Source organism: Lontra canadensis, unplaced genomic scaffold (assembly GCF_010015895.1).
Source record: "Lontra canadensis isolate GAN:19392208 unplaced genomic scaffold, GSC_riverotter_1.0 scaffold20, whole genome shotgun sequence".
Classification (NCBI taxonomy): Eukaryota; Metazoa; Chordata; class Mammalia; order Carnivora; family Mustelidae; genus Lontra; species Lontra canadensis.
This window is the reverse complement of record NW_022631014.1, coordinates 17,191,524-17,219,287: the sequence shown is the minus strand read 5'-3', so window position 1 is coordinate 17,219,287 and position 27,764 is coordinate 17,191,524. Positions and strand designations below refer to the sequence as shown.

Genomic DNA, 27,764 nt, shown 5'->3' with positions numbered 1-27,764 from the left:
AGGAAGGGGCGTGGATCCCCGCCCCGGGCGCGCGCAGCCCCAGCCCCGCCTCCTCCCGATGCGCCCCGCCCCTCCCGACGCGTGCCGCCCGCGCGCCCGGGGAGCTTCTGAGGAACCGGCCCGGCGGATACCCCTCTGCCCCGGCGCAGGCGCGAGCGCGCACCGCCTCTCCCGCCGGGCGCTCCGCTGGCGCTCCCGCCCCGCCTCCGCACGCGCCCCCGCCCCGGGCACCTCTGATTGGCCGTGGGCCCGGCCAGCAGGTGTCGGCGGCCGCTGCGGCCAGGCTGGCCCCCGCTGCCTGCGGCGCGGGCGCCTCCCTCGCAGCCGCTGCCACCGCCGCGCTCCCAGCCTTCTGCCCGCTCCCCGGCTCCCGCTGCGGCTGCGGTTCTGGCGGCCGAGCCCCCAGGGCGCTGCGGCTTAGATCCGGCGCGCCTACAGACCCGCGCCCCTGCCTCGCTGCTCGCAGCTCGCTCATCCACGCACCGCGCCGCGCTGCTGCGGCAGGTGCCCCAGGCGTCCTGAAGCGCGGTGGCCGCCATCGATGACCCGGGCCACGGAACTGCTCCAGCCCGGCCACCCCTTGTGAGTACCGTCCCCTCCTCTCTGGCGGCTTTGCGCCACTCTCCCGGTTGCGTTGCCGCAACTTCGGGGGTGGGTGTGTGGAGGTGTCTCTCACGTACCCCCCCGCCCGAACACACCCGTGCGAGTCCTGAGCGAGGGCCTCTGGGCACGGCCGGTCTGCCTCTGCGGAGGGGCTTGGGGGCGGGGGTGGGAGCTCTTGAACTTGCTAGAGGATCGTCGCAGAGTCGAAACCGCCCCTTTCTCCCTTGGACGCGGCTGGAGCTCGACTCTGCGTTTCTCTAGCGTTTGGCGTTCCTCACTGGCCACGTAGCTCCTGGGCTGCGGTTCACCGCGCACCTACTACGCTGCAGGCGCCCCGGCGGGGCGCCTGGAGCCATCGGGTAAGCACCCCGGAGCAGCCCAGCGCGGCGGACTTGACTCTTTCCGACTCTTAATTTCTGTAAAATGGGGCTAATCAGGACTCGCTCAAGGTCATGGCCGGTGCGCGGAGTAAGAACCTTAGTGGGTCGCGTCTGGCTAGGTCCGCGGACTGCTTGGGTAGGGGCGCGCTGTTGCAGATGGATGGTCACTTTAGCTTCATCCCGGTCTCCTTTTCATAATTCCTTCCCCCCAACTTTGCCGGATTTGGAGAGGTCGGGAGCCGATCCCAAGGGACCCTACAGAGGTTTGAGGTGTATCTGCGGGGCACCTTTGGGGTGAGCCGAGCGCTTCTGCGGCTGGGACCCCTGGACCTGCAGCATTTGCAGCATCCTCTCCAATTTCAGTCATTTAATTTGCTAACGTCTCGGCAGGGTAGGGGAATTTGCTAGGTGTCTGCTCTTAGATCCATCCTGCTCTGTTTCCTTCTCCCAAATAAGCCCTGTTCCCGAGGATAAGTATGGGAGAGATTAACTGTACACACCAGTTTGGGCCCTAGGACTTCGTAAGAGAAGCGTGTGCGCTCTGCTCTTGGCTTAGTCAACATTGACTCTCATCAGCTCTAAGAAAATGTCTTGAGTCTGGCTTCATCCTGCCAGCCCTACTCCCTGCCCCCAGATCTGGGTTTGTTGCACTTTCCCTGGGGAGGGTGGAGTCCAGTCGCAGAATGTGTAACTGTTGCCGGATGTGAATAGTTTACTCCAGCTCCTTTGAGGCAGCTCCTGTGGGTCTGTGGGTGGTTCTCAGAGCTTTGGACTGGAGACAAAGTCACCCCCCTCTTTTGACATTGTTATTCTGTCCCTTCAACTCAGGCTACCTCGCCCTAACTCAGTGGTCAGATATTTACTTGGATAATTTTGTGATGTCTGACAAATGTCTTTGGACCTCAACTTTTTTTTTTTTTTTAAGTAATCTCTGTGCCTAAGGCGGGGCTTGAACTGAGGACCCCAAGATCAAGAGTCCAGTGTTTTACTGGACTGAGCCAGCCAGGCGCTATGAGCCTCATTTTAAAAAAAATCTATAAAACAGAAGAATCCCTGCTTTTTAGTCTTCCCAAGGCAGTTGGGGTTCAGGGGACATGGTAGAGGTGAAAACAGAAGGACTATGTTCCAGACGATCTGAGCTGTGGGTAGAAGTGGAGGTGATTTCAAGATTTTTTTTTTTTTTTAACAGCAGTTTCTGGGACCTTATTAGATCTAAAAATCTTTCCAGAGAAATTGAGTTTGGTAAGACTTTGAAAATACTACATTTCATCTTCCAGTTGCTCTTCCTTACCTGTCCATGGGTAGCCACATCTCTCACAATGTCCCCTTACCCCATCTGTGGTGTGTGGGCTGGAGGCTAGCTGTCTCTGTGGGGTTTGGGCTGTCTCTGGTGGTGGTGAGGCACTGTGTCTGTGTGTGTGTATGTGGGATGGTTGTCTCTGTGGAACTAAAGTGTGTCTCTGTGGAGACATGGATATCTTTGTGGTCTTGGTTTCGTGTGGAGGGGGTAGGGCAGGGGCAGTTGCCTGCTCCAGAGTCTGCTCATTTTTGGAAAAGTGAAGTATTAGCCAGGTCCAGCAATGTAAACTCACAGTGGTCTAGATTGTGTCCTTTCTCCTTCCTCTCCTCCCAAAGGGGCAAAAGGAGAGCATTTGTGGCCTTGGCCTTTGGAGAAATCAAATGACAAAGACTGAAATAACTGAGAGAAACATGCGTCCCCTGTTCTTAGTTCATTTTGTATCTGCACAGCCTTTTGTCCTAAAGGCAAGTTAAAGAGGGACAAGTGATCAGAACTTGGTGACTTTGTTTTAATATTATATTAAACTATGACATAATGACAGAAAATGGCATAGATATGAAGTGTACACTCTGGATTTTCACAAACTGAACACCCCTGTGTAAACAGTGCCCAGAATAAGACCTAGAATATTCTCAGTCTCCCCTGTCCTCTATAGATACTGTTCCCCAAGGGTAATCATCATCCTGCTTTGTTTTGTCAGGTGAGTTTTATTTTTATTCCTATTATTATTTCTTTCACCAGTTTAGTTTCAAAGCTAAAATGAAACTGCTTGATGATTTTCTACCTCCTCTTTTAATGTATGCAAACCAAAGGTAGTTGTAGGTAAGCCAGTCCAGAAATCTAGGAGGAAGGATTTGGTCTTAGGAGCTGGGTAGAGTCTACACTGGTTGTCTCCTCCCTTCCCCCCAATAGGTTCTTGGGCGGTGAAGCAAGCCAGACCCCAAATACATCAAGCTGATATTGATAAATTGAAGCCAGTTTATTCACAGAGTGTATTTGAAAAATGCAAGTCTGAAATAGTGTCATGGTAAAGTGTACATAGAAAATTTGAATGAATTCTCATCAGAAACATAAAAATGGGAATGTTTTGAATTTCTCAAAATTAAAAACTGGTAGAGGATCTAAGAATGTCAAGGCTTAGTGATTTATAAACTGTTTATGCTATCGCCACATGGTGGCGCCACGTTGGCTGGAGACCAGCAATACCCAGCATTCTTTCCCAAGTCCGGGGGAAAGCAGTCCCAGGAGTAAAATCCAACAGTTTGGCATCTCCAGAAATGATTTTCAAACACTGTTGTTTTTCCCATGTTTGGCAGGTAAGTTTCCCCTCTGGTACCTGCTACACTAAGTCCATGGATCAAACCCTGTCCCAGCTTTTCGGGAGGGTGGCTGGTGGGTCAGAGGCACCTGTGTGTTGGAGAATGGAGAGCTGAGATATTGTTGCCCTCTCTTGGGTAGTACAGAACTGTGGCATGTCCTTGGAATTTTATTTTATTTCATTAAAAAAAATTTTTGTTTATTTATTTGACAAAGAGACACACAGCAAGGGAGGGAACACAAGCAGGGGGAGTGGGAGACAGAGAAGCAGGCTTCCTGCAGAGCAGGGAGCCTGATGTGGGGCTCTATCCCAGGACCCTGGGATCATGACCTGAGCCGAAGGCAGATGCTTAACCCACTGAGCACCCAGGCATCTGTGTCCTTGGAATTTTAAAGAGAATTGGCTGAGAAACTATCTTAGGTGTGTTGTGATTTTCTTGGTCTTCTTTCACCCCAGAATTCCCCCAAAGGTGTGAGAGAAGGAGTTCTCTTTCCTGAGGCAGGTAGCTATTTTCACAGAGCACTGTCCGTGGTGAACTTGGAAAAATAAAGAGGCATGGGTATAGCCAGATTGCTGCCCCATGAAATGCCCTCTGTGTTCCACGGGGTGGGGGCCAAGTCGCAAAGGGAGACCACAGGGTGGGGGCGGTTGTATCCGGCTGTGGAAAGGGCCAAGCAGACCCATTCAGTGCCTTTTCTTTTTACCGTCGGTGTGACGGAGATGCTGCTTAGAAGATTGTATTCGTGTGCTGGCTGCCATGACTGTGGTTGCCAAGAGTGCTGTATACTTGCCATGTGCTGGACCCTACATATGTATATTCAGTTAGTCTTCATCACGGGAGGAGGGTGGCTTTCCCATTTTCAGGATGATGGAACTGGGTCTGGAAGCACTCTTTCTGAGTTTTACATTATGTGAGCCAGAGCAAGAATGGAGCGCCAAGTCTCCCAGACGTCTTTCCCAGCTGAGTTGTGTGCCCTTATGTGGGGTGAGAGGAGCTTTGCACAATTCTTCTTCTGTCTTCCCTGGCATCTGGTAGAGAGCCTTGCATGTAGTGGCTACTTAGGGCAAAGTATGGGACTGCCATTAAGTAGAAACTTCCTGCTGAGCAAGAGGGAAATCCAGACAGTGAAGGATGAGCGTTTGGGATTGAATCCCGGCAACCTGCAACATTGGGACTGAGCGTGGCCCCACCAGAATGTGTAGTCTTATTTTATGTTTAAAATTTTATGTAAATGGAGATCTGTTATTCGTTTTTGTAATTTGCTTTTTTTCACCCAACGTTGTTTTTAAATGTATGTTGATAACATTTGTTGATAATCATAAGTTTAGTTTATACATTTTAACATAATATTTCCTTGTTTGGTATACCAGAGTTTGAATATGGATCATTGATGGACAAAAAGGTGTTTTTACCTTTTGCTGTTATGAAAAATATTGCAGGGAATATCCTTGATAAGGTCTTATGCAAGTGTATGTGTGTCTAGGATTTATATCCCCAGACGTAATAACTGGGTAGGAGGATATGCTTACATCAACATCTATCTGTTGCTGGGTTTTGGAGATTGTCCTCTGTAGTTGTTGGGCCACTTTTTACTCCTACTATCACTGTCCTGAAGCTCCTTGTATCCCCATTACTTTGTGCCATCAGATGTTTTAATTTTGGTTCATCGAATAAGCATGAAATGTGTTTCACTGCTTTTTTACTTGCATTTCCTGTAGCAGTTTTTTGTTTGCTTTTTTAAAAGATTTTTGTTTTTAAGCAATCGCTGCACCCAGTGTGGGGCTTGAACTCACAACCATGAGATCAAGAGTCACATGTTTTACCCACTGAGCCAGCCAGGCACCCCTCCCTTAGAGATTGCTAAAAATATATATTTTGGTTTTCAGAGTTTCTTTTCTGTACATTGCTGTTTTTCCCAGATAAAACTTTCAAATCTTATACTTACCTGAAATTTATATTTCTGTGTTGTGTGAGGCAGGGATCTAATTGTTTTCCACACAGAAAACCACTTCTCCCATAATCATTTAATGAATAGTTACCTATTTTCTCACTTATTTTGTTGCCATCTCTGTCATATATCAATTTCTGTTATGTTTTTGGATCTGTTTCTGAACGCTGCTTTTTTCTATTCATCTCTTTGTGATTCCTGAGCTAATACCATTTCACTGAATTATTAAAGCTTTATAATAATTCTTTTCTTCTTAGCCTTTTTCTTCAAAATTGTCTTGGTTATCTTTGATACCTTAGGCTTCAACATGAATTTCAGGATCCCTCCTAAATACCCCTTTCCATGAAAAATACTGGTATCAAAATTTGGTGAAATATCAAATAAAATATATTTTCTTATTTTTTTCAAAAATAGTGTTAATCAAAACTTCTAATTTTCCATTATTTGCTGTGAAATCTTGATCTCCATTTCAAGTGGATTCACTTTCAGTAACACTTTCCTGATATCTTAAATAATCTCTTGCATAATCTCTTGAATAAGGACCATTTGAATATGATTTTTTAAACACCTCTAATATCATTTTTTAAACTCAACAACATAGAAGTAATGTTAATGTCAGTGATTATTCTTCTGTGACATTAATTTTGTCCTCCTCATAACTCGTTTCTTTTAGGTACCATAATTTATTCAACAAAATCGTTCTTTAAAACATTAAGTGCTTAACACTATTGTAACTTCATCCTTCTATACATTTTTGTTTCCTTAGTATGAATTACTTTGTTGAAAGTTGTTTACTTTTCCTTAATTTTTTTATACATATTGCCAAATAACCCTCTAGGAAAGTTTATAAATTTATTTTGCTATTTAATCATGTACAAATGTGCCAGATCCCCATGCCTTGCCAGCATTAAACACGATTATTCATCATCATTTCCAGTTTCACAAAGACTCTTGTTTTGTTTTTTTTTTAAGATTTTATTTATTCATTTCATAGAGACTCAGGAAGAGAGGGAACACAAGCAGTGGGAGTGGGAGGGAGAAGCAGGCTTCCTGCTGAGCAGGGATCCTGACATGGGGCTCATCATGACCTTAGCTGAAGGCAGTGCCTAACGACTGAGCCACGCAGGCACCCCAAGACTCTTGTTTTTTATTTTGTTTTTTTCTAGCAAGGCAGAACATATCTTTATGTTTATTGGTTCTTCATAGTAGACTTCCCTATAAAGTTTTCCATGACAGTTGTTTTTCTCTCCCTGCCTCTCTCTCCTTCCTTCCTTCCTTCCCTCCTTCCTTCCTTCCTTCTTTCCTTCCTTTTAAAAGATTTTATTTATTTATTTGCGAGAAAGAGAGCATGAACAGGGGTGGGGCAGAGGGGGAAGGTAACCTGACTCTGGCTGAGCAGGAAGCCCAAAGCAGGACTACATCCCAGGACCCTGGGATCATGACCTGAGCTGAAGGCAGACACTTAACCGACTGAGCCACTCAGGTGTAAAAGAAACTTGTATTATCACTGGGTGTTTTTGATAGAGCAAATTGTTTTATACAAGTCATGTTCATATTTTAATGTTAAATATCATTCCATCTTATGAAAATATCATATTTAAAAGATCTGTTCCTCCATGATGGATTTGAGGTTACTTCTGTATTTTTTTTTTGTCTATTGCATGTGCGCATGCAGTAAACATCTTTGAAATGTATTTAACCACAAGCAAAAGAAAATCTTGAGGATATATGCCCAGAAGTGGGATTGCATGATCATATTTTATACACACTTACAGCTTGACCACCTGGTGCCAAATTGCTCCCCAGAGTGATCATGGTCATTTAAACTTCTGTGGCAGTGTGTACAGATAGCATTTGTCATGGCAAGGAAACAGTAATATCAGAGGAGGAACAAAGATGTTAAAGGAAAAAGTATAAATGTATGTATGCTTATGTGTACATGAATATCCTAAAATTCATTGAGAAAACTCAGAGGCTTTTGACTGTTTCATTTTGAAATTTACACCATTAGAACTGATTATATATAAGTATAAATCATAAACATCGTATCAATATTTCCTTAGCTTATGAGAATTGGTAAGAGTTTAAGTAAAAGGTAATCTGTTTAGTAGTGCTTTTTCAGAGTAGCCTGCAAAAGGAGATGGGACCCTAGTGAAGAGAACAGGAAACAGGCCTCTCTGCTCAGCATGGTGCCTCCCCGTCCCAGGGGGTGGGTTCCGCCACTGCATAGTTGTTCCTTTTCCTTACCTCATCTTGTAAAATTTAGAAGGCTGGGGGAATAACTCTAGAGTGATATAGTGCCACGAATACCTTAATGCCGAAGAATTTATGCGATCAGTTGCTGGTGACAGTTAGACCAGAATAGCCTGAAACCGCGAAAAGGTTAGTGGGAAAAAGGCTGAACAGTGAGCTTGGTTGGGGACAGGCTGGAAACTTCACTGAGAGAAACCTGTCTCACTTCAAGTGTACTCTGAGAATCAAGTCTGCATTTGAGTCAGGAGCATAAAAAGAGCTTGATGAAACTGCCTAAATGCTATCTGAAAACTGTTTTTGGTTTGGTTCAACCATGTGTTCTATTCCCCCATTACCTTCTGTAAGTAATTATGAGTTAAAAATTTTCCCTATATTTATATATCATCAGCTGGGGAAACAAAAACACTGTATAGAAAGTTCTTTTGTGGCTGTGATTTACAGCATAATGCCACAGATACGACAGACATGCGATCTGCAGCTGGGATGTACAAATCCATTCTGTGGGCTGACAATTTAATCTCACTGAGCAGACACTTGAGAAAAGAACGTAAGACATGCAAGGAAGGGCAGGTGCCTGGAAGACAGAGGGGTCCATGGCTCAGGATCTGATGTGGCTGTTTGCCCAGGTCCCCAAATAATCTTTTGACACTGATTGGTGGCTCAGATGACCATGTCATCTTATGTGGTTCTTTCCTTTTAGTATAAAATGTAACTATGTCAAAGTGTGCAGGGTCATTTTCTCCGCTGGGAAGCCTAGGTATCTACACTACAGGAAGTGATACTTACACTGCAGAAAAGGAAAATAACCCATCTCTTTACACTATTTTCTCTGAAGATTTCCCAGTCTGGAGAAACAGTGTTTCTAGCCCCAGACCTCTTCCTAACCTCCTCTTGATGAAGATCATTGTCTCAAGCATCAATTCACTTTTTCTGTGTAGCTCCAGACTCAGAAGATGTCATAGGTGCTCTTTCATGTTTGTTATATAAATGTGGTTTGGCTGTTTGCTTTTTTTTTTGCAAAGCAATTTATTGATCATTAGGGACTTGGATTTACTAGAATGACATGTAACCAGAGTATTCAAGATTCGTGTCTTTCTTTTATGGCTAATTAGAAGAAAAATTTTTTAAAATATTATTTTAATTGAATCCTTGTTTAGTCTAAAAATCTGCCAGTTGATTTTTTAGCTTTGTGGTCCAGTAAGTGTTAGGTGCCTCTCCCAGAATTGCAGGTCTTACAGTCTGGTGCCCGAATGCTGCGGAGATCCCCTTAGTGTCCCTTTGTGCTCCCATTTCTGAATCCTTTCTCCCACAGCTTCCAGGTACCTCATGCTTCCTTTTCTACTGCCTCAGTTTCTTTCCCTTCAGACGGCTGCTGGTGGTAAATGGCAATACAATGCTGTTATTTCCCCTCATCTCTTTTCTTTAAATGATCCAAAACAAGGAAGAAAATGAGAAACAAAAAACCCAATGCCATTTTTGGCAAATGGGGGAGATGGTTAAAATTGGTTCCCCTAAAAGGAAGGGCTGCCTAAAGAAGTGACATCCACTGGTGGTGCATGGGAGACACAGAGCTGTGTTATGGGTGTTTAGTCAAGACCACTTCTCAGGAGGGTGAGAGCCCTTGGTTGGGCACAAAACCCAAGTTCCTTCTGGGTCACAGTGGAATAAGCATGCCTGTAGTGTTGACCAGCACTTCCTACCACCCCAGAAGCTCCATCCCTCTTTTTCTCCTCATCAGTTTCAGTAGAGGTACAGATTCTTTTCAGAATTTCCTGAGAACCGACTATTGGCGTTCTTTTCTCTATTTTGATATTGTATTTTATTTTATTAAGCTCTGTTCTCATCCTTATTATTTCCTTCCTTCTACTTTCTTTGACTTCATTCTTTTTCTATCTTTTTAATTTCCAAGGTTAACTCATTAACTTTCAGACTTTCCTCTTACTTAGATATGCATTTAGCCTAATAAATTTGCCTGGAGTATTGCCTTAGGAATATTTGTCTTCCACAGTTTTGATTTGAAGTGTTTTTCTTGTTCACATGTAAGTTTTTAACATTTTTGTTGATTTTCTCTTTGACTTATAAGTTCCTTACATCCATCTGTTTTATTTTCAGAAATTTCAGAACTTTTCAGCCACTGCTTTTTCTGTTTTAGTACATAGTGATTAAAGAATGTGGTCTATATGATTCCCATTCTTGAAATTTATTGGGATTTGTTTTATGGCCTGGTACATAGTCAGTTTTTACAAATTTCTATGTTTTCTTGAAAATAATTAGTTGCAGTGACCAGTATATGTTCATTAGCTTAAGCTAATTAATTGTGTTATTGAGATCAGTTATTGAGGGAGGAATTTATAAGAGTGAATTGGTCAGTTTCATCTTGGGCTTCTTTCAATTTTTGCTTTGTATATTTTTAAAATTTATTTATTTGACACAGAGAGAGAGAGTGAGCAAGAGAGACAGACAGATAGGCGGAGCTCAGGAGCCAGGGGAGTGGCAGAGAACCAGACTCCCAGCTGAGCAGGGAGCCCACCATGGGACTTGATCCCAGGACCCTGGGATCATGACCTGAACCAAAGGCAGATGTTTAACTGACTGAGCCACCCAGGCACCCTGCTTTGTTTATTTTGAAGTAATATGTAATTAGGTGCATTCTGGGTCAACTCAGTATATATTATGAAACAACCCTGTTAATGTCTAGTAATGCTCTTTGTTTTTAAGTCTGTTTTATTTATTTTTGATTTAAAAAATTATTTATTTATTTGAGGGGGTGAGAAGCAGAAGGAGAGAGAGAATCTCAAGCAGATGCTCTGCTCAGTGGGGAGCCTGTGGTGGGGTGATCTCAAGACCCTGAGATCATGACCTCAGCTGAAATCAAGAGTCAGATGCCTAACCAACTGAGCCACCCAGGTGCCCCAAGTCTGTTTTAATAGAGCTATGCCAATTTTCTTTTGCTTAGTATTTGCCTGTCTTATCATTTTCTAATACTTTCACTGTCAACAGTTTTTTTTTTCTTTTTTTAAGGTTTTATTTATTTTACAGAGAGAGTGTGTGAGCACAAGCAGGGGAAGTTGCAGAGGGAGAGAGAGAAGTAGTCTCCCCTCTAAGCAGAGAGCCTGATGTGGGGCTCAATCCCAGGACCCTGGGATCATGACCTGAGCCAAAGGCAGACACTTAACTGACTGAGCCACCCGGGTTTCCCACTGTCAATAGTGCTATATATTTTTATTTCACTTGTGAAACTGTATTAAAGAGCATAAAGTTGCTTTTTTTAACCTATATGTTTTAATATGAAAGTTATGTTCATTTACAGTGCTACTGTTAATGTATTTTGATCTGTTTTACCATTTTACTCTGTCCCACCTTTCGTATACTTGGTTACTCTCTCTGGTTGCTTTTTGTATAATTTAGATCCTCTGTCCTACTCCACATTACATTTTCTTTCCTCACTTATTCAAAACTTTACACTCAATTTCTGTTTTCTAGTGTTTATGATATGGTAAGTTCAGCATTCATGTTTACTTTAACAAAATCCAAACTGAATCAGAGTAATTTCTGTTCTGAGCAATTCAAGGACTTTATACTTAAACTCTGATCACCCTCCGGCTCAATTTATATGTTGGCGTTGTCTGGTGTTTTAGTCAGACTTTAACTCTTTTTTTTTTTTTTTAATTATTCTTTTCACATAGTGTGCAATTTGTTGACAATATTATCCCACCGTTTTCCATGTTCTATTGTTGCATTCTAAGAATCCAGCTAACAATCTGATTGTAGTTTTTCTGTATTAATCTGTCTTTTCTTCCTGGCTGATTTTAATTCCTTCTGTTGTTGTGTTGTTCTGAATTTCACTACAGTGTATGTGGTAATGGGCTTCTTTTCAATTAATCCACCCAGGAGTCACTGGACTTCTTAAATATGAGGATTGCTGTCTAATCGGTGTTCTAGAAAATTCTCTGCCATTATTTCTTTGAATATGTCTTCTCCCCATTCTCAATTATTCCTGAAACTTTGATCAGATGCATGTTAGACCTCCTTTCTATATCATCTGTGTCCTTAACTTCCTTTCTTACTTTATTTTCTTTGGGTTATTATTTCAGCTCTGTTTACCAATTTACCACTTATCTTCTCTGCTTTGTCTCTTCTTTTTTTTTTTTTAATATGTTCACTGAATTTCCATTAACTTTTTCAAATAAATGTGGTAATTTTTATAGTTTCTTGTTTGAAGTTATACTTTGATAAACTCTTATTTCCTTAATCATATTAAACACACTTATTTAATGTTTTACATAAAATAATTTCACAATTAACAGGAATTTAACAGTTGGAGAAGACTGACCTGGCAGTCCAGTTCTGGGTTCTTTATTAAGGAGAACAAACGAGTGGCCAGGTTAGCGACCATGCTCTGGAACTCAGGCTGCCCCTCCCCAGATGTGCTACACACCTGTATCCTAAAGGGCAACAGGTGTTTGTGAGCCTAAGTAACACTGGGCTTCCTCCAGTGTCCTCACTGAGGGAGTGCCCTGCTCCCGTCCTCAATAAAGGCTGAAAGGAGCCCCTCACACCGGGTTAAAGATCATGTCTATCCTGGCCTCCTGCTCTCCACTGACCTGGTCAAGAGTAAACTTGAAACACCCCTCTTTCTTGCCCCTTATCACTTGTGGTCCCACCTCTGCTTTGCTTTGAATGGACCAAGACTCATCCATCATGCTCTTCACCCCTATATGTCAGCCTCCTGGTCTCCAGGGTCACTCCCCCTCAGTTCCTGATGACCTCAGCCCCAGCTTCTCCACCACTTCCTGCAGCATCGCTCCTGCCTTAGTCCTGGCACTTCAATATACAGGGAGAGGATCCTTCTAACATCTGGGCCTCTCAGTTCCTTGACCTACTTTGCTCCAAGTTCTGTCTTCCACCCCACCCCGCCACTGACTTCCACAGTCATAGATGGACACTCATTCCCAGTAATGGCCAATCTCTTCCTAATCTCTTTCATTCATAATGTGTTCTGAAAATCAACTTCCATCTTCCAAGTCTTTCCCTCTCTTCCTCTAATTCCAACAGTCCCTCAATCTCCTGACTTTCAGTCCATGACCCCGGACCCTTGAGGTCCTTTCCTACTGCCTTTTCCAGCCTGTATTTCGTTGTGTGCCCTATAATCAATCCTTGGACTACACCCTCAGTTCACATACCCAACCCAGACTGCCTCCTTTTCACTCAGCAGACACCCAGAGTGGTTCAGTCCCTGTTTCTGCATCCTGCTGCCTGCATCAGTGCTGGGGAGTGTGGCCAAAGGAACACTCACAAGCAGTCGACTGGCCTTGCGTGACCATGAACATGGGGTGGATCCTTAGCGCTGCCTGAGACTTTTCTGGGCCTGGCCCTCTCAAATTCTCCCATTGCCTCAGACATGCATACCTTCTCTCTATCTTCATTCTCACAGTGTCCCTGCTGCCACTGTCGCTGAAAAAGCTAGAGCCATCTGCGGGGGAAGGGCCTCCCACAGACTCTACCATCGCCCACTGGCCTTCGTCTGTAGCTACACAGTCTGCCTTGTGTTCTGGCACTAACCATGAAATATCTGTGCTCGGATCTAAGAGTCAGACCCTCCACTCCTGGGCCCTGCAGCCCACCTGCCTTGAATACTCAAGGGTATCCCTCCAGGGATTCTCCCTCTGCATTTCCAGTCTTCTCTCCCTATCAGGTAATTCTTACTAACTTACAAAGACGTTATTTCTCCTTTCTTGGAAAACACTCCCTCTGTAACTCCCTTCTGCCTCTAGCTATGGCTCCGTTTCTCTGCTTTCCTATATACAAAAACTGCTAAAGAGAGTTGTCTAGACTCACTGTCTGCTAATTCTCTCCTCCCATTGTCTGTTAACCCCACCCCTGCAGATTGCCAGCTCAGTTTCATCAACTTCACCAGCAACTGCCCAATGACTAAGGACCCCAGTTTACTGAACACAAGGGCTGCTCCTGTCCTCATCCTTCTTGCTCTATAAGCACCGTTTGACTCAGCCAGTCAGCCTCTTTTCCTTGATATACTTTTTCCCCTAGGTGTGGAGGATGCACTCATAAATTCCTTCCACATCCTTGGTAGTTCTTTCTCCTCTATTCAGATGCTTCTTTGTCATTTGCTTGACCTCTGAATGTTGGAGTGCCCTATGGCTGAGTCTTTGATCCCCTTTGCCTATTTTTAAAAAATATTTTATTTATTTATTTGACACAGAGAGAGAGAGAGAGAGCGAGCGAGCGAGTGCACAAGTAGGCATAGAGGCAGGCAGAGAGAGAGGGAGAAGCAGGCTCCCCACTGAGCAGAGAGCCCGATGTGGGGTCTCATCCCAGGACCCTGAGATCATGACTTGAGCTGAAGGCAGAGGCTTAACCCAGTGAGCTACCCAGTCACCCCTGCTTTGCCTTTTTATTTATATTCCCTCCCTACAGACCTCACCATGCTCTTGTATCATTGTTTTGAGTCCCGTCTATGTCATTGAGCCTCAAACATTTACCTCCAGACTGCACCTCTCTCTCAAACTCCTTGAATAACCTACTTGACCTCTCTGGATATACAATACTTATCTCCCCATCAGCTCTTTGAAAATTGAACCTCTGATCTCCCCAAACCCATTATCTCTCTCTTTTTTTATTTTTCATTTAAATTCAATTAATTAGCATATAGTGTATTATTAGTATCAAAGGTAGAGTTCAGTGATTCATCAGTCTGATATAATGCCCAGTACTCATTGTAACATATACCTTCCCCAATGCCCATCCCCCAGGCAACTCATCCCCCCACCCCTTCCCCTTCAGCAACCCTCAGTTTGTTTCCTATGATTAAGAGTCTCTTATGGTTTGTCTCCCTCTCTGGTTTTGTCTTGTTATATTTTTCCCTCTCTTTCCCTATGATCCTCTGTTTTGTTTCTTAAATTCCACATTTGAGTGAGATCATATGATAATTGTCTTTTTCTGGTTGACTTATTTCTCTTGGCATAATACACAAACCCATTATAAATATTTATTATTAAGTGATTATAAAATTATTAGTAATTAATTAAATTATTAATGCCTTGTTTTACCATCTTTTTCCCCCCCATACTACTCTTTGAAATCTGGTGTGTATTTTTCAGTCATGGAAAATCTTAATTTGGATGCTAACTTTTCATCAGAATTACTTGATTCATATTTAGATTTAATGAAATATACAGTTAAAAAGTACATGCACACACCCAAGTTGTTCTAAATTTATTTAAATGTTTTCCCATAGCTGAATTGAATATCATTTAACAGGAAGAGTTAGACTTATTTTGCATAGCACCCAGCACTCTGTTGGTCGGAAGCAAGTCAAGAATTTTGTCTAGAACAGCTCTTCTCACCTCTTTGTTATCTGTCCAATAGGATATGATCTAGGGTCAAATCTCTTATAATGCTATTGCTTATATATCTTTGAATATAACCACAGTGTGAAAGGCCTAGATGACCACAATATTTTACTGGAAATAGTTTCAGTGTCTCCTTCCTGAATAGGGGGGATCCCTGGACTGTAACCCAGAAGTTAGATAGTTATAGTCATCTGGCTTTAATTTTCTTCAAGAGATTCTTCTCCAGGTTCATAGAAGAACTCCTCAAATAATTACCTTCCCTGTGGAAAAGGATGTCTTGGAGTGTTTCCATTTCTTCTGTTAGAAAACATGTGAGAAATTCACTTAATTGCCAGACAGAAACACAGAAACTGAGATCTCATGTTTTTGCCCTTTTGGACTCATTATTTGGAAGTTGTCTTTCAGAAAAATTGGAGAAAATGCCATCCCTCTGTAACATGGCCAATTTAGGGGCATACAGCACTCCTTTCTCAGGTAGGGACTTACTGAAAATCTAGTCAGCAGCAAAAACAGGTTTTTTAAAAAAATATCTATAAAATGGTTTGGGGTTCAGTATAGAAACTAAGGCCTAATTTTAGTGTAGAGCGATGGCCCCAGTGAGCCTGTACAAATAAGACAGACCCATTGTAGGCAGACTGTCATCTATGTCAGGTTTTCCTCATGAAGGTGGTGTCATGGCTAAGATGCTGCCCTTCAGACAGATGCCTGAAAAATGTGTCTCAGGAGCCTCAGCATTGTAACCTTAGACTTAGCCACTTCATTTCTGGGAATCTAGCCTACAGGGGAAAAGTCCTTAATGTGGAAAACCCTTTGTGCACAAAGATGTGTATCATCATTCTCTGTGAATCTGTCCAAAATTAGAATCAACCCAGATGTATGATGCTGGGAATAGGTCAATAGATATATACATGGGACAAAATGTAATATAACCATTAAGAATAAAGCTTAAAAGGGATTCTACTAACATGGAAATACACTGGAGATAAGGGTTTAGTGGAAAAAGACACATGCTTCTGTGTATAATTAGGCAAAAACAACAGCAGTCCCTACCAAGAGTGAGACACATGGCACTTCAGGAAAGCAATGTGTTAATACCAATTGTATTTGTTTGATAGTGTCTTGGGATTAGTTTTCTTTTAAGACATTTTCATGTCTTCCAAATTTTCTTATGTGGGAATTTTGGAGGATACTGAAAACCACACAAAAGTTCTGAAGGAAAAACTCAGAAGAATGAGAAGGGGCAGACAGTGGTTAGAGGCGCCTTCTGATGAACACCTACGACATTGTTCCTGGTTGAGAACTGTTTTGCAGAACTGAGAACTCCAAAAAAAGAGATGGTACAGGAGAGGTGGGTCAGATGGGAATACACAGTGTTAGGAAGGGGTCTCTCATTGCTGTCTGGAAATGAAGAGCAGGGCTGAAGTCTTTATGTCTCAGTTCTCCTTTGTCCTATCTCTGGGTACATGTGGGCAGTCAACTGGTGTTTGTTGACTGAAGAATCAATGGACAGATACTGTAGCAGATACCACTGGCCACATTACGGAGCACTTAGGTTATGCTTTTAGGATGTTACCTTTGGCCTTTGAGGAAAAAAAGGAAGAAAAAATTTTCACTTATATCCAATTTGAATTAAATGTCCATGGGCATTACTACTTAGAACTAAACTACCTTCCCTACCTTCTCTCAAATTGCTGAACCACTTTATTTAAAATAAAGTTGTAGCTATTTTGGTTAGCTTATGCTTCAGAGTTCTGTAATCTTGTCTGTAGAATTCTGTAACACACCTTTAATTATCCTCAAAGTAGCTAATGGTAATTAAAGCATGTGTCTCTGAACCCCCTGCTGATGGAAGATGTATTACTTCATAGCTGGGTTTGTGAAACCATCACAGATCAGGCTAATGTTAAAGATCATTAAATAATTTCACTCCTGCCATGGTACTGAATTGGAGATTTTTTTTTTAATTTCCTAGAGCAACTTTACTCTTCCCTGTGTCATCTATCCAATAGGATATGATCTAGGGTCACATTTCTTTATAATGCTATTGCTTGTATATCTTTGATCATAACCACAGTTTGAAACGCCTAGCCCAGCACAATGTTTTATTATAAGCTCTTCTATTCAAAACTGTTCTCTCTTTGAAAATGTACACTCCAGTCTAGTTTAAACATTTATTTCAAATTTCAGTGTATTGTAGTGAAAGAAAAGAAATGAAAAGAAGAGAGAAAGAAAGAAAGAAAGGAAGAAAGAAAGAAAAAGAAAGAAGCCTATTTATTACACTTGGACCTGGGTCATTGAAGAAACCACAGAGTTAAAAAGGATCAGATCAGAGAGGGGTTTTGAACAGTCTTCTGGTCCAGAGATAGAAAGCTGGTGGGCCAGGTGTCATCCGTAGGCCATTCCCCCATGTCACCAGGTGATGCAGCATATTGGTGAGATCAGTGAATTCTATGGACATGAGTCCATGGTCAAACTTCTTTTGCTGTAAATTGAGTTTCTTGGTCAGTCACAATGTGGGGTGGGGTAAGGGAAGATGTCAGTGAATTAAGTATCCTGTGAGTGATGGTAGGGAAAGATGCAGGCAGGCATTATAGACAGAGCTGGCAAATATCAGTGTTTCTAGTGCAGGGAGGAACCACTGCTCTCAGTGTGACAGAAGGGGTCTAGTGTAATCACTCTCTACCAGGTGATTGACTGGTTTCCTCACCTCTACATCCAGGGGAAGGGCTCAGCACTGTTTTTGGCTACAGGGAAGACAGGCACTCAGCAGTGGTGATAGTCAGATGAGCTGCAGTGAGGGAGTCTACGAGTTGGACCCACGTGTAGCCACATTTGTGGACCCAGCTGCCATGCCCATTCTGTACAAGAGCCCACTGGAGAGAGACTGGGGAAGAGGCTGCCTCACCTTCCCAATGTCATCTTGTCCACCTGATTATGGAGAGCTTCCACAAAGATGTTGAGACACTGGTGGTGCTGTGCTCTCCAGGAGGCTATCACCCACACACTTCTTCCTCAGACCTCCTTGTTACTGGCTTCCTGATCCTCTTCTTTCACATGGTAGCTACTGCCCATGAATTGGTGTATATCCTTCCAGACAACTCTTGGTTCAAACAACATGAAAAATAATATGCTGCTTGAAATCCTGCCCACCAGAAGGATTACCCTTCACTGCTCTTCTCCAGGGCCACCCTGTCAGCAGGGCCATGAGGCTACAGATCCCGCCTTTGGGTTGGTGTGAGAGACCTCTCACAAAATTGTCTAAAATCAGGCTTGGGGATTTTCCTCATGTTGGCTGATCATCAGGAACTTCCTTTGAGGATGTAGGTGTGGATTGAGGGAGAGGAGAAAGCAACAGACATGGAAGACCCAGCAGTTGAAGACACCTGCCCATGCAGCGTACACCAAATGATACTGCTTGAGCCTGATTTCTTGTATACCATTTTCACTTGACAGTGGATGCCTACTGCACCTGCCTATCCTAATGAGAGGCTCAAAACTAGCTTCTGCTGGTTACAGGGTCTCTCGATGTCCTATTATCAGGTGTTCAGTACCAGGACCTGGTAACAAACATGAGCTGTTTCTGACAAGGAAAGCATTTATGTGGAGGAGAGGGCATGGCTGTGTTCTCATACACTTTGAGGTCTGTGGAACCTCTCCTAGAGCTTCCCAGAGGTCCTGTACAGCATCTTTTTTTGTTACAGACACTTTGTATGTCACTGGGTGTGTTGGTTCCTGCATAAATGAAGGGCTGGAGTGGCTTGCATTGCTGCATGGATTTGTGGCAGAGCCTTCTCTTATTCTGGGCCACACTCAATACTGGCAGCCTTACAGTTTACTTAGTAAATGGCTGAGAGCAGCATACTTGCTTGTTTTTCTGTGCCATCGCTGAAACCCAAAATAGCCTACCAAGCTTCAAGCCTTTTTTTTTTTTTCACTGAAAGGCTAAGTGATGATGATGATGATTATAATAATGTGATTATAATAATAGCAGTAATAAAACTACAACCCTAGGGTGTCTAGGACAATCCTTCAGAGAAACAATGACCAAACTCAGGTGGCTTGGACCAAGGTTGTAGCTGGTGAGGTAGTATCCTAACTCTGTCTTCTTCTAGGGCCTGGGGAGGCACAGGTGGGCTGATGGCAGCAGGCGCTGCTGGGAGCACAGATGCTCGTTTCTGAAACTCTTGCTTTGAAGTACTGCAGGAGCTGGTTTAGAACTAGACTTTTTATCATAACTTTTTTGAAGAGTACTCCCCCCTTAGGGAGTTGACCAATTCTATACATTTCATTCCCTCTTCTTCAAGACTGTTCTATCCATATTCCTGTGTCTTCCTTTAGCTTGCCAAGGGCTCTGAATGGGGTCATTTTCTTGTCTATTTATGTATAGACTGTATCTCTGAGTTTCAAAGTCACATATGAGCTTGGAGGTACTTGGTAGGCATTTTGGATGATCTTATTTGGCATGGAAGAGTAAGTACTATCTTAGTAACAGCACTTGGGGCTGGATTTCATGAAATTTGACAAGTGCCTTTTTTTTTTTAAGATTTTATTTATTTGAGGAAGTGGGCTAATGAGAGATCATAAGTAGGTGGAGGAGCTGAGGGAAAGGGAGAAGCAGACGCCCGCTGAGCAGGGAGCCCGACTTGGGGCTCAATCCCAGGACTCTGGGATCATGATCTAAGGTGAAAGCAGACACTTAACCTGCTGAGCCACTCAGGTGCCCCTTGGCAAGTGCTTTGTAATGGCTTGCTCTCCTGGAATACTTCCAGGAGTCACCTGGATCTGAACGCACATATTAAAAAGCTTAGATCAGATTTAAATAATTTAAGTTCACTACAAAATGAGATGACTTTCCTGCAGTTACAGAATGAGTGTAGAACACGCAGATCAAATAAAAGTGTGTGCCTTCCAGGGGGTGTACTAGAGAATTGCAGTGTGTGGATAGTTTGGAAAATCTTGTTTTGAAACCTCTAAACTAGGCTACAATAAGCACAGAAGTTGAAAGAGTTCCTTCCCTCCGTGTTCAGCACTTTTTCTTCGTATTGAAGTCAAATCTGTGAAGTATGTTAGTTCCTAGTTACTGCCATCTTTTCCCTAACAGTAGTGCTGAAGTTTTACATCAAGAAGGAAGAAGGCCTTTGGAGTCATAATAATTTACAGCTCTGTGGTAGGAAGGAATTGGGAAGAGAAAGGGGGAGATCCAGGTCAAATATGCTGGAGGAAGCTCAGACTTCCCTATCAAACACACACAGGAGTGATTTGCAGAGAAAGGAATGAATCACTTAGAGGGTTCATTCTTCCAGTTCTGTGAAGCTATGAAAGAACTTTTCATTCTGTGAAACCCATTTCTAAGATGTAGCTTAGAAATGAACTCTGTGTCTATAGATAAACCACATAGTGTTGAAATGGGAGCAGAAGGAAAGGACAAAGGATCTGAAATGATTTGCTGTCACTAGCAAGTGGGGCTTGCTACCCTAATCCTGAAGTAGGCTCCCCTGTCCTGTTAGCAGAAGATAGTGAGAGATTTTCCCAGGATGCCTCGGGTGGTCAAACGTTGGATTAAAATAAATAAAACCATCTCTGTGCTCATCATTTATTTCTGAGTCTATGTACTTGAAGCCATCAAAATAGCTACATTTTTATGTGTGTTTTAAATTGATGATGCATTTGAAAATAGTAACTGAGACGGGGTGCCTGGGTGGCTCAGTGGGTTAAGCCTCTGCTTTCAGCTCAGGTCATGATCCTCAGGGTCCTGCGATCGAGCCCCACATCGGGCTCTCTGCTCAGCAGGGAGCCTGCTGCCCTCTCTCTCTTTCTTCTGCCTGCCTCTCTGCCTACTTGTGATCTCTCTCTGTCAAATAAATAAATAAAATCTTTAAAAAAAAATGAAAAGTAGTAACTGGGAAACACCAGGGAGAGATTTTCTTGAGCGCATAGAATGTGGCGGTGGGCCATGGGTGGCAGAGATCCAGCCAACCCTGTGTGGTGTGGAGATGGTGGCTGCTGGCATGTCATGGCGATTGCTTATAACCTGATAATGTCTGATAACTTCTAACTTATGCTGTAAGTGTGAACTTCCTCATTGTCTCTCAGTCACTTAAGTTTGGTAGAGGGGAGACATTTTTTAAGACTGTGAACTGAAGAGTTCCTGTTGGTGGCTGTCCCTGGGCTTCACTTTTCCTGTAGCCACATTTCATCTGACTCAGATGAGTTTCTTCCCCAGTGTAGAGAGGCTGAGTCTCCCATTGTTAAGGCTCAGCTGTGAGGCCCAAAGGATGAAACATGGTGGGTAGAGAGAAGAAAGCCCAAACCATTGGGCCCAGAAGTACGGGGAAGAGAGGATAGAGAAAGAGTCCAGTGAGGCGAGGAGGGTGTGTCCTGACTCTCCTTGGGGTGGGATGTAAGTGGTATGCATGCATGCCTTATGTTGGGTAAAGTAGAACCTTCAGAAGCAGGTATGGGGGCCTGAGGACATGGTGGGGAAGACTAGCTCGGGGTGGGGTGCTGTAACCCTCTCCAGAAGGCCCTGTGTGAGCACGTGCACTGTGGTCCACGGATGACTGTGGAGCATTGATTGGAGGAGCTGTGTCTCTGGCTGGGCCCCATAGCAGGGAGCCAGCGGTTCCCGTGAGCCCTGGTGAGAATGCTGAATGGCTGCAGACCACCGGAGCTGCTGAAGCCCAGAGTCTGGAAGGGGAGGCTGCCAGCAACAAGGACCCTGGGGATGTGCTTCCTCGGTGGAGTCACAGTCGGTAGCTGGGTGTGCCATTCATGACAAAGGACAAAGGCTGGTTACTTCTTAATAGATATGGGCAGACACCATACTGGCCCCCTGTGGCAGAGCCCCGCCTAGCAGGACCCCCAGTGGACTAGTCATCCTGTCCCTCACTGCCAGGAGACCAGTAAAGCTTGCCCCTGGTGCCAGATGCCATCCTGGGAAGGAGGAGGGGCATGGAAGGAATGTCCCCACTGGGAAGTTGAACTTTAACTGGCCTGAACATTTTCTAGGAGGAGGGAGTTTTAATTAGAGAGTAAATAGACAGACTTGAGTCATTTTCTTTGCTTTCTTCTCATCTTAGAGCTCTCAGATAAGTCATAGCAGACATATTGAGTGATATGCACATCTTTAAGGGGTGCCTCTGTCTGCTCTCTTCTCTCAGCCTGGAGACCTGCCCAACCCTTGCTCCTTTTTAGAGGAGACTCCTTAGGGCTCTGACTCTGATCACTAACACCTGGAAGCCTCTGCATCTCTGGCTTCTTCTCCCCCATCAGGGAGAGTGACTCACAGTCCATTCCTCAGGTAGCTCTTTGCACACTGTACCTGGATTGTCCTTTGTTGCCTGCTATCCTGGCCTCCACTTGGTCAAAGTATGAACAAACAGGACTCACCTTGGTCCCTGGATTAGGTTCCAACATCTGTGACTAGGAAAACCCTCAGATCTGAGGTTTGCATACTAAAAAGCCAGGCTCTGCAGCTGCTCTTTGCTTACACTGTAATTGTGATGTTTACATGTAAATTGATACTCCTAAGTAAGTACCTGATAATAATTAGCTCCCTTTGGAAGGTAAATATTCACCTTTTCTCATCTACTATCAGTTGTCTTGAACCCTTTACTCTGAGAACAAACAGAACAGTAAATTTTAGCCTACCACGTTTGATCCCCAATTCACCATTGATGAAGTCTGAATTAGTGAGGTTTCAGTGTGTATGTCTCCATGGCTTATGTTCTTCACTATAATTATGTGATCTAATTCCAAATACAGCCAGCTACCAGCTCTTATCTTGATGCATTTTCATTACAGATAGAAGAAATGCACCAGACTTTTATATGGCAGAGAGAGCAAAGAGCATCATTATCCAGTTGAAACTGAAGAGGGAATTTTCAGTGGGGTGAAGAGCTATGTATTTTTATCAGGTGTTCCTTAGCTATCCTCTGTGCGGGGGATCTACATAAAAACACCCAAAGGGTGGGACACAGACAGAAAAAACCCAAATGGCAGGAAAGGTATCACAGGGCTTCCACTGTGTCCAGAGGCTCAGAAAACAAAAGTAGGGGATTGCAGGCATTGCTTTCATGTCAAGATGGGAGAGAAAACCACTGGGCTTCAATATAAACACTGGGCTTTTGTTTCCTATAAATATAGTCATTGCAGATGAAGCCAGAGAAATATAATCAAGGTTTATTAAGGAGGCCATTTATTTGTGTAATGTGTATGTGTGTCTGATTACTCAGATGTCTCCAGGAAAATAGGAATGTGTTTATAAGTGTACATATTTATATAAATGTATAAAATAAAGAGATTTGTCGTAATTGGCTCACATGATTATATAGGCTGACGTATCCCACATTCTGTGGCTGAAAATCTAGAAGAGTCAATAGTGTAATTCTAGTTTGAGTCTGAAGGACTGAGAACAGGAGAACCAATGGTATAGTTCCAGTCCAAAGGGCAGCAGGCTTGAGAACAAGGAAGGGCTGATGTTCCAGTTTCAGCCCTGAGGCAGGAAATAGCCAGTGTCTCAGTTTGAACACACACATCAGACAAAAAGAATTTTTTCTTACTTGGGGGAGGGATTTCCGCTTTTGTTCTGTTTAAGCCTTCAGCGGGTTTGGTGAGGCCCACCCACATTAGAGAGAGCAACTTGCTATATTCAGTCTCCCTGATTCAAGTGTGAATTTTGTCTAGAGATCCTCACAGACATACTCAGAATAATGTTTAGTCAAATATGTGGGTACCCTGTGGCCTAGTCAAGTTGACACTCAGGGGTCTTTGAATGATTTCTGAGCCCAGAGTCTGCAGTGATCCTACAGAGTGACTGTAATGAAGGACCCCTTGTGGAATCTGTTGGGTATGCCTGGGGGCATTTGTGTTTGAACCAGGATTTCTCAACCATTGAGAAATTGGCACTACTGACATTTTGGACCACATCATGCTTTGTTGTGAAGTACTGTATTGTGCATCATGGGTTTTTTGGCATCAATCTCTGGCTTTTACCCACTAGATGGCTATAGCACACCCCCAGCTGTGACAACTAAAGACTTCTCCAAACATTGCTGAATATCCCCTGGGAGCCACTATAGCCCTCAGCCGAGAACCAAAGGTTTAGACTCCTGCTCTCTTGCCCTTCCCTCCGCTTCTTTATGCTTAGGACTTGTGTGCATGCTTGTGTAATGCCATTTGAAACCATCTCTCAAGAGCTGTTGCCACCAAACACTTCCAGAAGAGGCCACGGAAGTATCTCCCCCACCTCTGCCGTCCTTACTTTGGAAGATATTTTTACCATGATCTAAGAGGTAGAAGATGCAATTAAATCTCATATAGATGGAGACAATAAGATCTTCCAACAAATTTTCAACTTCCAGACCTATCCTCACTTGCCAGAAATAAAATCATAGTGCCCCATCTGTTTAATGGGGAAGTTTTGTCTAAAAAGCATGAGTTTGGAGTCCCCGTGGTTTATCAGGAGAGTTAAGGGATCAGAGGGATGTCACAAGGGTTATAGGAACTGCTCCCTGGCAGTCTCAGAGTGATGGCATTCGGACTAGAGGAGCCGTGGGTTTCCCATGTATCTGGCCTGGAACTTAATCTGACTCCTTCTGCAGTGCAAAGGGTTTCAAATGGAATCCAGGTTTGCAGAGTATGTCTGGGGATAGCCATTCAAGGGCCAGAGTGCCCCTGGAGCCAGAGGAGACCTCTTTGTTCATTCTTTCATTCATTTGGCAGTCAGCCATTTAGCCCACACCTACTCTGAGCCAGGCATTGCACAAAGTCCTGAGGATTGAACATTTATAGAGATGAATTTGTGAAATAGTATAACCAAAGTGTTTCAGGTGCTCTTGTTATTAGCTTGTTATCAGCTGTGTTTTTGAATGTATCCATTGTGGTAGGTGTGAAATGGTATCTCATTGTGGTTTTGATTTGCATTTCTTTGATGGCTAATGGTTGTCAAGCATCTTTTCATATACTTATTGGCCATTTGTATATGTTCTTTGGAGAAATGTCTATTCAAATCCTTTGCCTTTTTTTTTTTCCTTTAAATTAGATGACTTGTATTTTTCTTATTTAGTTGTAAGAGTTCTTTATATATTCTGGATGAAAGTCTTTTATTGGATATATAATTTTATCCTATCCTATAGGTTGTTTTTTCACATTGTTGATAGAGACTTTGAAGTACAAATTTTTTTCATTTTTGCGAGTTTCAATTTATCTATTTCTTTGGTCATTTGTGCTTTTGGTGTTATATCTAAGAAACTATTGCTTAACCTAAGGTCATGAAAATTAACACTGTTTGTATGTAAGAGTTTTATAAATTTATGACTTATGTTTAGGTAATTAATCTTTTTTGAGTTAGTTTTTGTATATGGTATGAGGTAAGAATCTAACTTTACTCTTTTGCATGTGTCTATCAATTTGTCTCAGCTATTGGTTGAATAGACCATTCTCTTCTCCATTTATTTGTCTTGACATCCTTGTCCAAAATCAATTGACTATAAGTATAATGGTTTATTTCTGAACTCTCAATTCTATTCCATTGATCTATATTTCTATCCTATGTCAGTACTGCACTGTCTTGATTATTGTGGCTTTGTAAATAAGTTTTGAAATTGAGAAGGGTGAATCCTACAACTTTTTTCCCCAAGATTGTTTGGTTTTTCTTGGACCTTAAACTCACAGGAATTTTTGGATCAGCTTGCCAATTCTTGCAAAAAAAAGCAGCTGGGGTTTTGATAGAAATTGGATTGAATTGATAGATCCATTCTGAGAGTTTTGCTTAGCAGTTTTAAGTCTTCCAATCTATATCCATGGGATGTCTTTCCTGTGTTTAATGTACAAGTCTTGAACTTCTTATATTCAATTTATTTGTAAGTATTTTATTCTTTTGATGCTATTGTCAATGGAACTGTTTTCTTAATTTTATTTTTTTGAGTGTTTGTTTCTAGTATTAAGAAATATGATTGAGGGGCACCTGGGTGGCTCAGTGGGTTAAAGCTTCTGCCTTCGGTTCAGGTCATGATCTCAGGGTCCTGGGATCGAGCCCCACATCTGGCTCTCTGCTCAGCGGGGAGCCTGATTCTCTCTCTCTCTCTCTGCCTGCCTCTCTGCCTACTTGTGATCTCTGTCAAATAAAATAAACAAAATCTTAAAAAAAAAAAAGAATAAGTCTAGGCTCGCCGATGGTCTCGCAAAACATTATTTAAAAAAAAAGGAATATGATTGATTTTTGTATATCAGTCTTATATCCTGCAGCCTTGCTGATACCAGTTTTTTGGTTCTGACTGTGTGTGTGTGTGTGTATGTGTGTGTGTGTTTATTCCTTAGACTTTTCAGTATATATCAGACTTTTCAGTATATATCATGTTTTCTCTAAATAGATATAGTTTTACTTTTTCTTTCCAATCTTGATGCTTTTGTAGTTCTTGTTCCTATCTGATTGCTCTGGCTAGAACGTTACTGAACAGTAATGGTGAAAATGACAATCTTGTTATGTCAGTGATATATGAGGGGAAAGCATTCATCCTTTCATCATTAAGTATGATGTTAACTGGGAGTTTTTTGGAGGCAGCCGTAATCAAGTTGAGAAAGTTCCCTTCTGTTCCTAGTTTGTTGGGTATATATATCATGAAAGGGTGTTCGATTTTATCAAATGCTTTTTCTTTTATTGAGATGATCATGTGATCTTTGTCCTTTAGCCTAATAATATGCTGTATTACATTGATTGATTTTTCACTTATTCAATCAACCTTGCATTCCTGGCATAAGTCACACTTTGCTATGGCATACATAATCTTCTTTGTGTGTGTGTGTGTATGTTGTTGTATTTTGTTTGCTAATATTTTGTTGAGGATTTTTCATCTATTTTCACAAAAAAATTGACGTATAGTTTTATTTTATTGTGATATCTTTTTTTTCTGCTTTTCGTGTAATACCAGTGAAGCCATCTAAACCTGTGCTTTTCTTTGTGGGATGTTTTTGATTACTAATCCATAATCTTCACTAGATATAGATCTGTTTTCTGTTTCTTCTTGAGTCAATTTTTGTATGTTCTGTCTAGGAATTTTTCCATTTCATCTAGGTTATCCAATTTGTTACCATACCATTGTTCTCAGAATTCTTTTATTATCCTTTTGATGTCTGTATTGACCTCCCTCTTTGTTTTAGTAATTTGAGTCTTATTTTTTTTTCTTGGTCAATTTTATTGATTGACAAATTGACAAATTTTGTCAATTTTGTTGATCTTTTCAGAGACCAACTTTGGGTTCTGTTGATTTTTCTTTGTTGTTTTTCTATTCCTATTTTTAAATATTTATTTCTACTTCTATTTTCTTTCTTGACTTTCTTATTTCCTTCCTTTTGCTTACTTGGGTTAAATTTTTTTTTCTTTCTAATTTCATATGAGGTTGTTGATTTGTGGTTCTTCTTCATTTTTTTAAATATAAGTGTATATAAATTTACCCCTAAGCATTGTTTTCACTGCATCTCCTAAGTTTTGTTGTGTGTGTTTTCATTTTAATTCATCTCTAAGTATTTTCGTATATCTCTTGACCCTTTGTTATTTAGGAGAGTGTTGTTTAATTTCCATATACATGTGAA

General features: G+C 42.4%; 1 protein-coding gene across 1 annotated transcript in view; it reads left to right on the top strand.

Moving 5' to 3' along the window:
- Positions 1-424: 424 nt before the first annotated feature.
- MYRIP (myosin VIIA and Rab interacting protein) overlaps positions 425-27,764 on the top strand; it is a 374,614-nt gene continuing 347,274 nt past the window's right edge. Inside the window, exon 1 of the mRNA XM_032861130.1 lies at positions 425-582. The gene's annotated coding sequence lies outside the window, so the exon portion shown is untranslated. The remainder of the gene's footprint in view (positions 583-27,764) is intronic.